We start from the raw sequence: 16,957 nt of genomic DNA on the forward strand, positions 1-16,957 counted from the left end.
TCTGTACTTGCTTTTGTGTTTATCCTCGGTCGCCAACACGAGCTGGAGTTTGCAAAACCCTAGTCATTAAAAGCACGCCTGCTGAATCAGCAGTCATGATAGTGGGAGTTTGAATCGCACATCAGCAGTCTTAATGTGGAAGGAGGGTTAAGCATCCTGTCAACCCATCATAACACGGTCGTTAATTAGCCTCGTTAATTATTAAGTCTGCTCTTCACTCTCGCCGTTTCTATATATAATATTTACGTGTGAAGGAAATTTCCACAGACAAAGTCATGTTTCTTACGTGGGCCTTTTTGCATTGGTTATATCAGTACAGGTAATGAAACGCGAGATTGGGACACATTTAAAGTGTCTAGTCGTTGTAGAATGATTTATTTTTACTGGGATCCCCTTTCAACACTTTACTACCCTCTGCAGTCTCTCTCTCTCTCTCTCTCTCTCTCTCTCTCTCTCTCTCTCTCTCTCTCTCTCTCTCTCTCTCTCTCTCTCTCACACACACACACACACACACAGCGCCAACGATGTTGCACCAGACAGTGTTCTTTGAACCCTTTTCCAAGGTATTTGCTTATAGAGTGAGATTCTTTCTTCAGATAGCTACGTCAGATCGCGATGGATTTACACTTGTTAATTCATAATCTGTACCTTCCGCGTTATCATCTAGCGCTTAAATTTACCCCTGCCTACTCACCTGAAGCCATAACTTTGTACAGTACTTCTGATACAGGCAGTACTTTAAAATGTATCCACGGAAAAAAATTGTATGGTTTTTTCATATTGCGTTAAATCCCGTAGGGGGGGATAGTTCTGTCAGTGCACCTCATGCAGGGCACTGTAGGCATTATTTAACTTTGAAGCGTTCCTTCGGCCCCCAGCTGCAGCCTCATTGCTTTTACTGTACTTCCATTCTTATTACCTTTCTTCCATCTTGCTATTCATTATTTCATAGTGCAACTGCAAGATTTTCCTCCTCTTACACCTCTCAAACCTACCTACTCGCAGTTTCCCTTCCAGCGCTGAATGACCTCATAGGTCCCAGCGCTTGGCCTTTGGCCAAAATTCCATATTCCATTCCATATTGCGCCAAATGATTTACCATATAAGGAAGGAATGTCGACGTCAGGCTTCTTTCTCACAGTCACAAATGTTTGTATTTAAGTCAATTACTTGATCTTAGAATATCTTATCACAAAGCTAGCGCAATGTGCTGAGCTGTAGATGGTTATTTGTTATTAATACACTATTCAAGAAGATAAAACCTATTCGTATGGAACAAGCCCATTTATGCCACTGACTTGAAATTCAAGCTTCCAAAGAATATGGAATTCATTAGGAAGAAAGAAGAGATCTCATTTATTAAAAAAGTAAAAAATAAATTAATAGATAAAAAGTATTAAAATACAAGAATAGTATTAGGGTGGTAATGCATTGCATCTTCGCTTGAACTTCTGAAGTTCCAACTGCGTGACATTCTCTGGGAGGCTGTTTGGCATTGAAGATCACCTGAGCCTCAGTAAAAAAAAGTTTCGGCTTTGATTGAAATTAAAATTCGTCTCTTCCTCCTCTGAGGTCAGCCTTCGTTTCTGATGAAGCTACCTGACCGCGCAAAGAACACCGAAAAATAAGATGCATTGGGGTACTGTGAAGTTGCTTTTGATCTTTCGTGTTTTTTTCTTTATTTTACGATTTTTATTTTTATTTTTATTTGTATTTTTCTTTATTTGAAAAAATTTGTATTCTTTATTTTAAGAAATATTCTTTGTTTTAATTTTTATTTATTTTAATATTCGTCTATTTTAACATTATTAATTTCTGATCGTCTTGTTCCTTGCTACAATTAATTTTTTGTAAAGATTGTGAACAAATCGTGTTTACCCCCCCTTTGTTTTTTCCACCAATCCCAAGGTTTTGGACTTGGCACTTTCCTCTGTACTCCTCGAATACTATAATCTTACTGTGTTGGAGAGAAAAGTTTGTTTCATATTAAACGAGTAAATAAGTAAAGGTAATTATGTGGTTATGCGTGTGTGTGTATGTATGTCTATATAGTGTGTGTGTGTGTGTGTGTGTGTGTGTATACGAGAGAGAGAGAGAATTCTTAAACTTAGTTGGAAAAAGCAACCAACTTGAAGAACAGATTGAATAGGATTATTTTTTTATTAGTCATGATGGCAGGGTTACATTGAAGGATAATCACGATTAATCGATAAGACCAAATGTCGACTCAAAAATAGCCCTAAGATTTTATTTTTTTAAGAGAGATTTTTTTTACAGCGGTCCTTTGGTCGATAACCATGATTTGACGTCAGTGATAAGAATCGGATATTACGAAAGAGAAAGTGAGTTCAGAAATTAAATTTGGCCACGGAGCTGAGCATAATTCTCCGTATTGGCAATTAATTATAGAACATTGCCCAACGAGATATTATTTTTGTTTTAATTTAAACGGTGATCCCATTGGAAACTCTCCGTAGGGGGGTAGTGTCGTCAGTTCACCTCACGCGCTGCCCTGCAGGCATTACTTAAGATTCCTTGCAGCGTCCCTTCGGCCCCTCGCTGCAACTTCTTTCATTCATTTTACTGTACCTCTGTTCATATTCTGTTTCTTTCATCTTACTTTCCACTCTCTCCAAACAGTTGTTTCTTATTGCAACTGCGAGGTTTTCCTCCCGTCACACCCTCAAAACCTTTTTGCTCTCAATTTCTATTTCAGGGCTGAATGACCTGGTAGGTTCCAGCGCTTGGTCTTTGGCCTAAATCATATATTCTGTTCTATTCTACAGTTTACACATCGTATTGACATTGTGGCTCAGTGGTTAAATTCTAAGATGTTAAAGTAGATAGAGATAATTTACCATGAGTCATTATCTGTGTCCATATCAAGACTTACGATGTTTTCAATCTGTAAACAGACTTTTATAATTGAGCCTTTTCTTGTGGCTATTCAGGTGTGTTTACCAAATGTAATTTTTATTGTCTGGGCGCCAGGAACCATTTTTGTTGATTTTAACGAACAACATGGCAAAAAAAAAAAAAAAGATAAATGAATGTCAGCCTTTGTTGTGTCTTATGAAAATGTCATTTGGGTTTTGACATCATATACCATTTCTGCTGAAATCGTCAGCAAACAAGCCTGTTAGTCTCACAAAAATAAAATAGAAAATAGAAAAGTATTGATATTTTTTAAAAATAGAAAACAGAAAAGTATTGATATTTTTTTCAAAATATAAAATAGAAAAGTGTTTTTTTAATTAGCGTCAAGGGCACCTCTGATTGATTTCACTATACAAGATGAGGATTGCTGAATTGCTCAGTGATTGTTTGATTCACATAGTAAACTGGCGTGACTACCATCCATTACCTTGCGGGCATTTCCAAGAGTACCCTTGGAGTCCTGTCAGGAAAACCATAAGTGAAATAAACATCTACCATTCATTTTCGTGTCGGGAAATAATTCATTTTTATATAATTAAATAATCCGTAGGGTGGTAGTGCCGTCAGGTTTTTTGTAGTTTCCCTTCGGCCCCTAGCTGCAACCCCTTTCATTCCTTTTACTGTACCCCCATTCATATTCTCTTCCAACTTGCGAACCACCCTCTCCTAACTATTGTTTCATAGTGCAGTTCCTTATTGGACGAGTCGATATCGTACTCGACTGGCACTCTGCTAGACCCGCGTTCGATTCTCCGGCCGGCCAATGAAGAATTAGAGGAATTTATTTCTGGTGATAGAAATTCATTTCTCGCTATAATGTGGTTCGGATTCCACAATAAGCTGTAGGTCCCGTTGCTAGGTAACCAGTTGATTCTTAGCCACGTAAAAGAAGTCTAATCCTTCGGGCCAGCCCTAGGAGAGCTGTTAATCAGCTCAGTGGTCTGGTTAAACTAAGGTACACTTAACTTGTTTCATAGTGCAGCTACGAGGCTTTCTCCTGTTCCACCTTTCGAACCTTTCTTCGCTCAATTTCCCTTTCAGAGCTGAATGACCTCATAGGTCCCAGCGCTTGGCCTTTGGCCGAAATTCTATATTCCATTCCGTTCCATGCCAGGAAATATGAAAAAAAAAAAAATTGCTCATCAGCGGAATTATTCTGCCGCTCTTTTTTTTTTTTTTTTTTTTTTGTTATCACTTCCGATTCTTTCATGATATAAGTAATTTAGAAACTTTGGAAGTTTTCCAAGAAGTAGATAATTTGTTGTCAGTATTGACACGGTGTAAGAACGCATTCAAGGCCATTGCCGGCCTTAATGTTTGTTGGTTTTCTTTCTCTCTTTGATGAATATTTCATTCAAAATGCTTTTTTCATACCCAGTGAGTTTCGTAGCCCAGACACTTATGGCTAAGTATAAAGTCTTTCTCAAATTATATGTTTTGGAAAGGCTGGAATGGTCGATAGGTGATAGATGTTTCCGCTGTAACATGAGAGAGAGAGAGAGAGAGAGAGAGAGAGAGAGAGAATCCCGAGCAGGCAGTGTTTTGGTAAGAGCGATATTACCCGAAAGTCCTTCCTAAAATGGTGACAAGTACTTCAGACCTTTCAAAACATTTCCATTTTTATTTTAACGTATGTTAAGTAATCAGTTACTTATCACTCTGTCCTAAGTCGTTAAAATAATGCTTCGTTATGATTAGCTCTGTAAAACGGCAGTAATGAGCATAGGAAGAAGCCGGTGGTTTAACTGAATTTGATCAAAGTTTCTCTCTTGTGAGTCAAAATTATTGTGGTTAGGGCCTCAGGCATGAGGCCATGACCCCGTAGGGGGCTAGTGCCGTTGGTGCACTTCACGGGGAGTACTGTAGGCATTACTAAAGGTTCTTTGCGGCGTCCTTTCGGCCCCTAGCTGCTACAACCCCTTTCATTCCTTTTACTGTACCTCCATTCATATTATCTTTCTTCCATCTCGCTATCCACCCTCTTATAGCAGTTATTTCATAGGGCAACTGCGAGGTTTTCTTCCTATTACACCTTTCAGACCTACATACTCTGTTTCCTTTCCAGCGCTGAATGACTTCATAGGTCCCAGCGCTTGGCCTTTGGTCTAAATTCTGTATTCTATTCTCTTCTGTTTTTAATGTAAATTCTCACGTATTGGGGTCATATTAACCTCACCATCTTGTGCTCATGTTAAGGTCCTTTCAGAAATCATTTTATCTTCTTAGCAGCAGTATATAGAAGATTCAGAGATAATGATTTAGTTTCAAGTGTAGGTCTCTCTCTCTCTCTCTCTCTCTCTCTCTCTCTCTCTCTCTCTCTCTCTCTCTCTCTCTCTGTATATGTGTATGGCAGTGAATGGATGTTTTTAAATAGCAAGATCAGGTATTTATCTTAAGTCAGGAAATGTTTGTTGATACCTCCCTTTTACTGTACCTCCGACCTCCGTTCATATTCTCTGTCTTCATTCTTACTTTCTACCCCCTCCTAATAATTGATTCATAGTGCAGCTGCGAGGTTTTCCTCCTGTTACGCCTTTCAGACATTTTACTGTCAATTTCCTTTTCAGCGATGAATGACCTCATAGGTCACAGCTCTTGGCCTTTGGCCTAAATTCTGTATTCTGTTCTGTGTAGAGGTGGCAAATTAGGCATCGATGAAGATTTATTTCCCCCAGTTTAAGAGTTTGAAAGGAATTTGGCAGCTGGCTTTGGCAGGACTGGTTTATATAAAATTCTAGATGTCACCTCTTTGAATTGAATATAGAATGTAGGCCAAAGGCCAAGCACTGGGACCTATGAGGTCATTCACCGCTGAAACGGAAATGGAGAGCAGAAAGCTTTGAAAGGTGTAACAAGAGGAAAACCTCAAAGCAGTTGCACTAGGAATCAATTGTTAGGAGAGGGTGGAAAGGAAGATGGAAGAAAGAGAATACGAAAGGAGGTACAGTAAACGGAACGAAAGCGGTTGCAGCTAGGGCCACTAACCTCTAAGGGGGTCACCTCTTTGGCCTAAAGGTTGCGGAAGGAAGACTTTTGAATTTCATGACTGTGACAGTCAGGCGGACGTAATGAGTTGGTGAAGAAGTCGGCCCAGATTTCTTTTTCTTTTAATCTAATTCAGTAGTTTTCCTCTTTTGAGATTTCCTGTTGGTGGTTGGGAATTTTATTGTGTTTCAGTGACTTTGTTTTTCATTTATTGATATGCTGAATCTTTTTTTCTTTTTAATTAAGTGATACATTGAATTTGTTTGTTTTTAATTTAGTGATATACTGAATCTGTTTGTTTAGAATTTAGTGATATATTGAATTTGTTTGTTTTTAATTTAGTGATATATTGAATCTTTTGCTTTTAATTTAGTGATATATTGAATCAGTTGTTTTTAATTTAGTGATAGATCGAATCTGTTTGTTTTTAACTTAGTGATATATTGAACCTTTTTTGTTTTTAATTTAGTGATAGATTGAATGTTTGTTTTTATTTTAGTGATATATTGAATCTGTTTTTAATTTAGTGATATATTAAATCTGTTGTTTGTTTTTGATTTAGTGATATATTGAATATGTTGTTTGTTTTTAATGTAGGGATATATTGAATCTGTTGTTTGTTTTTAATGTAGTGATATATTGAATTTGTTTGTCTTCAATTTAGTGACGTATTGAATCTGCAAGTTTGTTCTCTTTCGTCAGGTTTTGTATGAGAAGAAATGGAATTTTTAACGAGTGTTTGTCTACAGTACTTCCCTAACTCAGTGTCCTGAGTTAAAACAGGTGGATAAATAAGTATACTTGGTTTAACCAGACCGCTGAGCTGAGTAACAGCTCTCCTAGGGCTGGCCCGAAGGATTAGATTTATTTTACGTGGTTAAGAACCAATTGGTTTTTTAGCAACGGGACCTACAGCTTATTGTAGAATCCGAACCACATTATAGCGAGAAATGAATTTCTATCACCAGAAATAAATTCCTCTAATTCTTGATTGGCCGGTCGGAGAATCGAACGCGGGGCCCAGCGGAGAGCTATCTGAGAACGGTACCTATCCGTCTAATGAGGAACTTAAATAGGTGGATAAATAATCTTTCTATGTTTTCGTCAGTTTGATGAGAACAAAGAAAGCAATGATATATAAGAGTAATAGTAATAGTTTTGAAAGTTAGTAGGGTTAAGTGTCGCTGAAACCTATTTTTGCGCGGACGATAATGTGACACCGGGAAACAAGAAACAAATTAAGATAGGTGGAAAAGTAAGCATTCTGTCATTTTGACGAAAACAGCGACAACAGAGATATATGAGAGTAATAGTGATAGATTTGCAAATTAGTAAAGTTTCACTGTAAACTGTTATTGCACAGATGGAAGTGCATCAATTAGGCGTTGCTTTCATCATCTGAACGCCATCACGTTAAAGCTTATAGTTATTATCTGAATCTCTCACCTGACACATCGGTTATGTCCTCATTCCAGCTATCGATTTGCTGGTGGCGAAGACCAGCCCCAAAACTAGATAGCAGTCGCCTTTAAAACCATTGAAAGGAAAAATGTAGCCTCGGGTTGGACAAGGTCTGTTTAGTTCTTCTGGTTTTGTAATATTACCTTTTGTAATTTTATGAATAATCGCCATTGTTTATTTGATCTACAGCTGTAAGTAGTTGAAGGGAATGAAGGGGGAAAAATGAAGAGGTATGAAATGAAATGCATGTTTACTATTGCGTGTAAACATCCGTTAATGAGTAATAAAAATCCACAGTTATACAGTAAATATATTAGTATGTAAAATAAACCAAAGACTTTCGAACACTTGAAAGGTGTTCCTCATCATTGCTAACGTTAAAATGTAAGTGAGGGTACTTTTTCTTGTCAGTAGTTTTTAAAAGATGGGGGCGGGGCGAGAAGATAATAGCCATCACGGAAGTGCTGGTTCGGGTGTTATGTTATTCCGAACTCAACAGGCAGTTGCGCCAACTTCCTTGATCTTCGTACTTGCGATGTTATTTAGGGTTGGCAACTGACAAGTTCAAAGCAGGTTGGCCTATTTATACTGATAAAAAAAATTCTGCAGTTTTGTTACCAGTTAGTATCATGGACTTTAGGAGCTGTCTTGGCAATAGGACTAGATTGATCAAATCTATCATCGTTGAATGATATTTTAGTCATGGAAAGACATTGCTGTAAATTCTCCTTAAGAAAATTAAAATCATTCGAATGCATTCCATTTGTGGACGCTTTTCTGTCAAGGGTTCCTCGCTCATAAGGTTTTGATTGCACCGAGCCATTAATAGAGATGTTTTCTTAATGTACAAGTTTATTTAGGCTCTTACATGTTTCGGAGACAGCTCTGAAGTCATACATTTGTGACAAGATTGTGACGGACGTATGACTGTCGCAGCTCGTAAGTTTTGACAAGACTGGTGTGAACTCGTATGTTTTGTGGAGACGCTTTGAACTCTTACATTTTGACAAGATTGTTGCATTTGTATGTCGCTCGCAGCTTGTATGTTGTGACCAGGACTTGGGTCCTGGTTTTGACAAGAATGATCAAAGCTCGAACTTTTGTGGAGAAAGCTTTGAACAGACTGTGAAGAGATGTTTCGATCTTATGCAGCTCGTATGTTTTGACTGGTCTGAGCTCGTACTTTTTGTGGAGAGGGCTTTGAACTGTTAATTTTGACAAGATTGTTACGTTCATTGATGCTGTAGTTCTTGGCTAAATTGGCTGGAGCACTTGCAGTGTGACGAGGCTTCTTCTTTGAGCATTGGACGAGAGTGCTTTCAGTCCCTCTAAGTGATGCAAATACTGCTCTGAGCTCGTAGGTTGTGGAAACTCCCCAGAGCCCATAAACAATGTGCGCTGTAGCGAGACTGCTTTGAGCTCACCCAGTATTGTAAGAGTGCCCATCAAAGCTTATAACATTGTGCTGGGTGAGACTTCTTGCGTTCATCCGTTGTGCATTGCTTGCTGCGCCGCGTGAAATGCGCGTAGCTTTACCTTCTAAGTGAGTAAAAGAAGCAAAGAAATACTGTACTTCGCTATTCTGTTTTTATTGTATATCCTTTTTTGTAAATATTGTAGCTTTGATAAGTACAATATTTACCATGCTGCCTTGCCTAAGCGAGGGCAAATTGTAATGTACATAAAACGTTGTTTAATTTTTTTTGATAATTGGGTCTTTTGAGATTTAGGCTAATATATCTTCTGAAGTTACGAAACGTGAGAAATGGGAAGAGGTTGATGACCTGTTTTTGTTACGTTTCCCTGTTATTATTTATAAAAGTCTCTGCCTCTAATATGTACCATTAAATATGAAAGGAGTACACTTCCTGTATCGATTTTCTGCACATAGATTAACCAGAGGTTTACCGAGACATTAGGAAAAGTACTGTTTCAAGATCGCTTCTTGTATTCCTTGGAAATCCTCAATGTGGCCCTGATCAGGGCCAGATTGCTCAGCCCCGTTAAATGCCCTGATTAATGTTTGTTTGAACTATACCTAATTAATTATACCATGCTTTTAGCACCCACTTATTATTGCCAGCCCTAATTAGTGAAGAGTGCTAGTTAAAGGCTTGCGTGAAGATTTTGCAGGTTAAATATCAAGGTAGTTAGCCTGATGTTTAATTTGCATGCCGTGTATCAAAATTGGTTGCTAAGACCCTCCTTGAAACCTAGGTACATGTATTGATGTTTTCATTGAGATGCAAAGCGCTTGTCATTAAGTATGCCTCACTGTGATCTTATCGTTACCTTCATGCATGGTTAAATCATAAAAATATGAAGCAGTGATATTCCTGTAGAATCTGGTTCGCTAAACTCAATGGTAATTTGACTGTTTCTTTCGCCTGTTAAAAGAGAAAAGTTCAAGCGTGTGGAAGGGAGAGCCTGAATCGAAGTATGATTTTTACGTCATGACATGGATGATAATGCTTGTCACTGTGGTTATTTCAGAGCATCTTAATCGTAAATTTAAGCTGTTTTCTATTTCGGTTATCGAAATTGATGGAGAATTATTCGTATAATTTAACGGTGGGTGGGGTAGATTTTCTTTCAAAGCTCCATATAAAATGAAAACTGCAAATGAAACACTGCTAAATTATTAAAGCAACGTAACATACTAAAAACTTGTATTATCTGCATAAACACGCGCACGCACGTTCATAAATACCTAAGTATTGCACAAGCACAATCGTGGGTTGAAGACCGAAGCCTCGATGTGACCAGACATTCCCACCCTCGGAAAAGAAAATGTATATTTTATACACCCTCACGGTCGTCGTTCCATGAACATTCACACCCTCCCATAAAGAGATGCTTATCTAAAAAGCAGTTGTGCTAACCCATATTCGCTCGTAAGGTTTCCTTTGATCTGCCGACTGCTGGAATGTGCCATGGCTTAAGCAAGTTAACGAAATCTCTTGGCAACTGGGATTGATAGTTACGGTACTCTGCAGACAATGCATCTGGGTCTTTGTAGGTTATTGACTGCATTACGAACCAAATGACGTCAGAGTTAGTAGGTTATTGACTGCGTTATGAACCAAATGACTTCAGTTAGGTTATTGATTGCATTATGAAGCGAGTGGCGTCAGAGTTAGTAGGTTATTGACTGCGTTATGAACCAAATGACTTCAGTTAGGATCATTGACTGCATTATGAAGCGAGTGACATCAGAGTTAGTAGGTTATTGACTGCGTTATGAACCAAGTGACTTCAGTTAGGTTATTGACTGCATTACGAACCAAATGACATCAGAGTTAGTAGGTTATTGAATGCATTACAAACCAAGTGACGTCAGAGTTAATAGGTTATTGAATGCATTACGAACCAAATGACGTCAGAGGAAGTAGGTTACTGACTGCATTACAAACCAAATTAATCAGAGTTTTACCAAGATATTAAGAAAAGTACTTTATTCAAGATCCTTCTGGTGCGCCTTAGAAATCCTTAATGTAGCCCTGATCAGGGCCAGATTGCTCAGCCCTGTTAAATGCCCTGATTAGTGCTTGTTTGAACTACACCTAATTAATTATACCATGCTTTTGGCTCCCACTTATTATTGCCAGCCCTAATTAGTGAAGAGTGCTTAGTTAAATGCTTGCGTGAAGATTTTGCAGGTTAAATATCAAGGTAGTTACCCTGATGTTTAATTTGCTTGCCGTGTATCAAAATTGGTTGCTAAGACCCTCCATGTATTGATGTTTTCATTGAGATGCAAAGCGCTTGTCATTAAGTATGCCTCACTGTGATCTTATCGTTGCCTTCATGCATGGCTAAATGATAAAATATGGAGTAGTGATATTCCTGTAGAGTGTGGTTTGCTAAATCCAGCAGTAATTTGGCTGTTTCTTTCACCTGTTAAAAGAGAAAAGTTCAAGCGTGTGGAAGGAAGAGCTTGAATAGAAATATGATTTTTACGTCATGACATGGATGATAATGTTTGTCATTGTGGTTATTTCAGAGCATCTTTATCGTAAATTTAAACTGTTTTCTATTTCGGTTATCGAAATTGATGGAGAATTATTCGTATAATTTAACGGTGGGTGGGGTAGATTTTCTTTCAAAGCTCCATATAAACTGAAAACTGCAAATGAAACACTACTAAATTATTAAAGTAACGTAACATACTAAAAATGTGTATTATCTGCATATACACGCGCACGCACGTTCATAAATACCTAAGTATTGCACAAGCACAATCGTGGGTTGAAGACCGAAGCCTCGATGTGACCAGACATTCCCACCCTCGGAAAAGAAAAGATATATTTTATGCACCCTCACGGTCGTCGTTCCATGAACATTCACACCCTCCCATTAAGAGATGGTTATCCAAAAAGCAGTTGTAAGGTTTCCTTTGATCTGCCGACCGCTGGAACGTGCCATGGCTTAAGCAAGTTAACGAAATCTCTTGACAACTGGGATTGATAATGACGTACTCTGCAGACAATGCATCTGGGTCTCTGTAGGTTACTGACTGCATTACGAACCAAATGACGTCAGAGGTAGTAGGTTACTGACTACATTATGAACTAAGTGCAGTCAGAGTTAGTAGGTTATTGACTGCATTATGAAGCGAGTGACGTCAGAGTTAGTAGGTTATTGACTGCATTACAAACCAAGTGACGCCAGAGTTAGGTTACTGAATGCATTATGAACCAAATGACGTCAGAGTTAGTAGGTAAATGAATGTGTGAGTGAGATAACTAATGCGGTATTAAATCTGGTACTAACTGATTTATTTACAGAATATTCACACAGGCCAAGGGCTCGTGCAGGCCGCAGTGTAGCTTCTGATCTCTGACAGATCAAAACAGGGATTAAGTTCAAGCATCTGTGTTTGTTCACCGACAGAAATATGCATACATACAATTTGATACAGAATATTCAATTGAAGATTGTAAGTACATGATTGGAGAGCTGGCAAAACAATGCATACAGTGGTAATAATACGTGAATCATAACAATAAAGGCGATAAAGAAATGTGTAAAAGACATGTGAGAGGAGTTGTGTTTCCTCGACCGCATGGTTTTTCTCACAAATCGGTCACCGTGGGAGAAGATGAATTCTGGTTGTAGGCGCGTATAGGTACACACACGTGGACGCTACAAATGCATTACGAGCCAAATGAGGTCAGAGTTAGTAGGTTATTGACTGCGTTACGAACCAAGTGACGTCAGTGTTAGTAGGTTATTGAATGCATTATGAACCAAGTGACGTCAGAGGTAGTAGGTTATTGACTGCATTACGAACCAAATGACGTCAGAGTTAGTAGGTTATTGACTGCATTACGAACCAAATGATGTCAGAGTTGGAAAGGTCGTTGACGATTTTTTATTTCCACGTGTGGGGGAGTGTGTTCTATCTTCTGGCCATTTTAGTAATATTAATTTGGTGGCCATTTTATTAATATTAATTTGGTGGCCAAAATAAGTAATTTCTGATCTTTTGTTGATATTAATTTGGTGGCCATTTTAAGTAATTTGGTGGTCAATGTAAGTAATTTGTGGTCATTTTTAGTAATGTGCTGGCCATTTTAAATAATTTTTGGTCATTTTAAGTGATTTAGTGGCCATTTTAACTAATTTAAATAATATTTGGTGTCCATTTTATGTAATTTGCGGTCAATTTAAGTAATTTCAATGCCATGTAAAAAATTTGTGGTCATTTTGAGTAATTTGATAGCCATTTTAAGTAGTTTGTGGGGATTTTAAGGTATTTAGTGACCATTTTAAGTAATATGTGGTCATCTGCCTTGTTCTAAAAGAGTAAACTACCCATAAAATTAATAATATTAAGAAACTCAGAATATCTAAGGTCCCATTGCTTTAGCAATAGAAATAACCCAGTGTAGTTTACCGTAACCAACATGCAAACGCAACCCGCTAGATAGCTAGCATACTGTTGCCAGGACCCACTATTAGTGGGCCCTCCTAACTGTTGCTAGCAGTCAGCGTTTGGTACCAGCGATTCAAGCGCGGAAAGTTACCGGGAGCATGCGCCCCCTAGTTACCGTGTGACCTTACCTCAAGTTGTTTATTATTGTTGATAGCAACCGACCCTCGCAAGCAAGCAAGAGGGATTTCAAGCCTAGAATGCACGTCAGATTTCGTGACGTCTTGTATTTCAAGGCGATCAAAGCGGGAGAACTACCGCCGCCTTGTCGGATGTAGGAAAATGAATCACCCACTGGGTGAGTCATCCATTGCATGGTTGTTTCTTTGTTTGGTTTGTATTGATGTAATTACCAGAAGGAGAGTGTGTCGAATTCGATGAGGTGGGAAAAGTAAATAATGGCGAGTGAGAGAGAGAGAGAGAGAGATTTGTTGAAACAGGAGCGGTAATTAATGATGAGAGAGAGAGAGAGAGAGAGAGAGAGAGAGAGAGAGAGAGAGAGAGAGAGAGAGAGAGAGAGAGAGAGATTTGTTGAAACAGGAACAGTAATTAATAATGAGAGAGAGAATAGGATATGTTGAAGCTGGAGCGTTAATTAATGACGAGAGAGAGAATAGGATTTGTTGAAACGGGAAAAGTAATTAATGGCGAGAGAGAGAGAGAGAGAAAGTAATGACAAAAACGCCCACGACAGTATGAGGAATTCATCAAGATTTAAGTAATAAACTATTCCAAGTTTTGCATTTTCGTCGTAATGCCCCTTGCCGTGATTTCACTTTAAAGATACTAAGTAGTATTCGTTAAGATAATTTTTTGACATTTTTTCAATGTTTATGGAATGAACAGTAAATAAAAGACATAATATACCAGGAAATGGTTTAATTTCCCAGTAGAAGGACACTATAAGTATAAACTGGGCTGAATGTTACCACATCTTGTGTAATTTACCGTTGAAGATTATGTTAATTGTTTGTGTACCTGAGTTCGGAGGTTGCTTCGTAATAGCCAAGGAACGTTATTATTATTATTATTATTATTATTATTATTATTATTATTATTATTATTATTATTAAAACAGTTTAACCAGACTACTGAGCTGACTATCAGCTCTCATAGGGCTGGCCCGAAGGTTTTGGATGAAATGCCAGGTCTAGGCCAGAGGCCAAGCACTGGGACCAAATAGGTCATTCGGTATGGTGATGAATGAATGAAAATGAGATTAAAAACTGCACAAAGGCATACGCTCTCATACTGGAACACACTCACACAATAAATACATTTATACTCATGTTTCCATATGTACTCACTAAAAAGGTATATTAAAATTCAGAATAAGTTAAGCAACATTTTAAAATTTAGTTAGTTTTAAAATTCATTAGACGCCCTAAGGTTTTTCGTATTTTTATTACTTATTTTTATATTTTATAAATTTATAAAATATTTTTATGTTTTATAAATTAAATCACAGCTCCTCATGAACATTGAAATTGGTATTACTGAAAGGGTAGAAGATTCTGACAAAATTTCCTTCATTGACCCACTTCCAAACTTTGATAATTGCAGCAGGTTATATTTTGGACATTCACACAATACAGGTTTGACTGTTATCAATACTTTACACTCTGGGCATTCGGGAGGAGGGCCACGTGGACTGTTCATTAAGCCAAGAAACATTAATTCATATTTATGAGTTTATGGATAGTTCTGCCGTTTTCCAAGAGGAGTTTTTAACATTTGTTCATTTTGTTCTTTTTAGGGACAGAAGTTTAATTTTTTCCTTAGCTTTTCACTTCTTATCTATTTTTTTGACAAGTTTTTTTTTTCTAAGCTTTACAGTTATTTATTTTTTCTAATAATTTGATGGAAGTTTTTCGACCCACTGAAACAATAAATATAACTGGGTTTTAATGCATCATGATATTCGGGACAGTTTAGAATAAAAGATTTTATTCAGAAAATGACAATTTAATTAAAAAATAAGTGTATCGAGGAATATTTGGTGGCAAGCAATGAATGCATATCATTTAAAGATAAATTTATTTCTATTTTCGTTCTTCAGAGGTTTTAAAATATATATTTCCTTTTTAGATTAAATAGATTTTTTTCTCTTAATTCTTCAGAGGTTTTAAAATTTAAATTTCCTTTTTAGATTAAATAGTTTTTTTCAGTTTTTATTCTTCAGAGGTTTTAAAATTTAGATTTCTTTTTTACATTAAATAATTTTTTTAGGTTTTATTCTTCAGAGGTTTTAAATTGAAATTTCCTTTTTAGATTAAATAACATTTTTCTCTCTTTATTCTTCAGAGGTTTTAAAACTGAAATTTCTCTTTTAGATTACAAAGTCATCTATAAATTGACTTCAAAATCTTATCGTTATCATCACATTTTATTGCTGTTAAATTGACTCATAACAATTGTGGGACCACTTCGTATAAAAGGAATGTAAGATAAGATAAGATTTAAGCTCAGATCATCGTTTTCCCCCTGACAAGTGTATGTGTGTGTGTACGGGAGATATTTATTTAAAGGTGAAATGTAATGACTTGAACGACTATATATAATGTTGGTTTTCTGTGACATTCGATAAATGAAGTGTTATTGTTAGTTACCAATGTCTTGGTTTTTGTCTGGGGAAATGAGTAAAGATATATATATATATATATATATATATATATATATATATATATATAAATATATATATATATATATATATAAATGCTCCAGAGAAAAACCAAGAAAGACATCTGTCCAAAACGAACAGAGTGACAAATGTAAAAACTCCTCTTGGAAAACGGCAAAACTATCCCCACGTTCATGAAAAATGAATTAACATTCCGTAGCTATTACGGAGCATTCTCCGAACTGAGGTACACAAACAATTATCATGTTCTTTAACGTAAATTACACAATATATGATAACAGTCAGCCCAGCTTATACTTAGTGTCCTTTGCTGGGAATTTAAACGATTTCTTGGTATGCCGGGGCATTGCAAGACGGCAAAGATAACACAAAGATAAACTGACTGATTGTGGTAAATTGTAGAGGCATTAAACTGATGTCGGTTTTCATGACATTATACTATTAGGGAAACGTAGATGATTGGTATTGTCCTTCCCACAACTTTTGAGAGAACGGTACTAGATGGTTTCAGCTGGGGTTCTGTGGGCACCAGAACAGTTGGAAGACAAAGAACCACTCGGATGAGATGGGAGGTGGATATGAGTGGAAGCGAAAGCACAAGAAAGTCACAGTGATGGAGCTTTACTTAACCTGTCAGTGTAATACTAGTTTTGAATGTGACGATCATTAAAGACACATAATATTGGCGAGAGACAGAGAGAGCACACCCCCGTAGACGATTCCTTTTGGAAGGTGATGTTAAACGGCAAATGATTGTTAAGTGTTTTGATTAGTCCGCTGTCTTGTTCCCCACATCTTGTCTTGTTAAGGAAACTGTGGCGTAGAAAATGTTTTATACCCGTCTTCATGAGGTCCCAGAGTTTGGTTTTTATTACTTTTTCTTTGTCGACTTATTTTAGTACAGACGTGGCCGCCGAAGGTTTACGTTTATTAGGCCCATGTCAACTGCAACAATACCTTGGAGAGAAAAAATAACTTTTACGACTTTTTCTGCTTCT

The 16,957-nt window shown here is 37.2% G+C and overlaps 1 protein-coding gene across 3 annotated transcripts in view; it reads left to right on the forward strand.

The window, feature by feature from the left end:
• LOC136825441 (sodium/mannose cotransporter SLC5A10-like) overlaps window positions 1–16,957 on the forward strand; it is a 405,606-nt gene that overhangs the window by 299,244 nt on the left and 89,405 nt on the right. The window lies entirely within an intron of this gene.

Source organism: Macrobrachium rosenbergii, chromosome 37 (assembly GCF_040412425.1).
Source record: "Macrobrachium rosenbergii isolate ZJJX-2024 chromosome 37, ASM4041242v1, whole genome shotgun sequence".
NCBI classification, from domain to species: Eukaryota; Metazoa; Arthropoda; class Malacostraca; order Decapoda; family Palaemonidae; genus Macrobrachium; species Macrobrachium rosenbergii.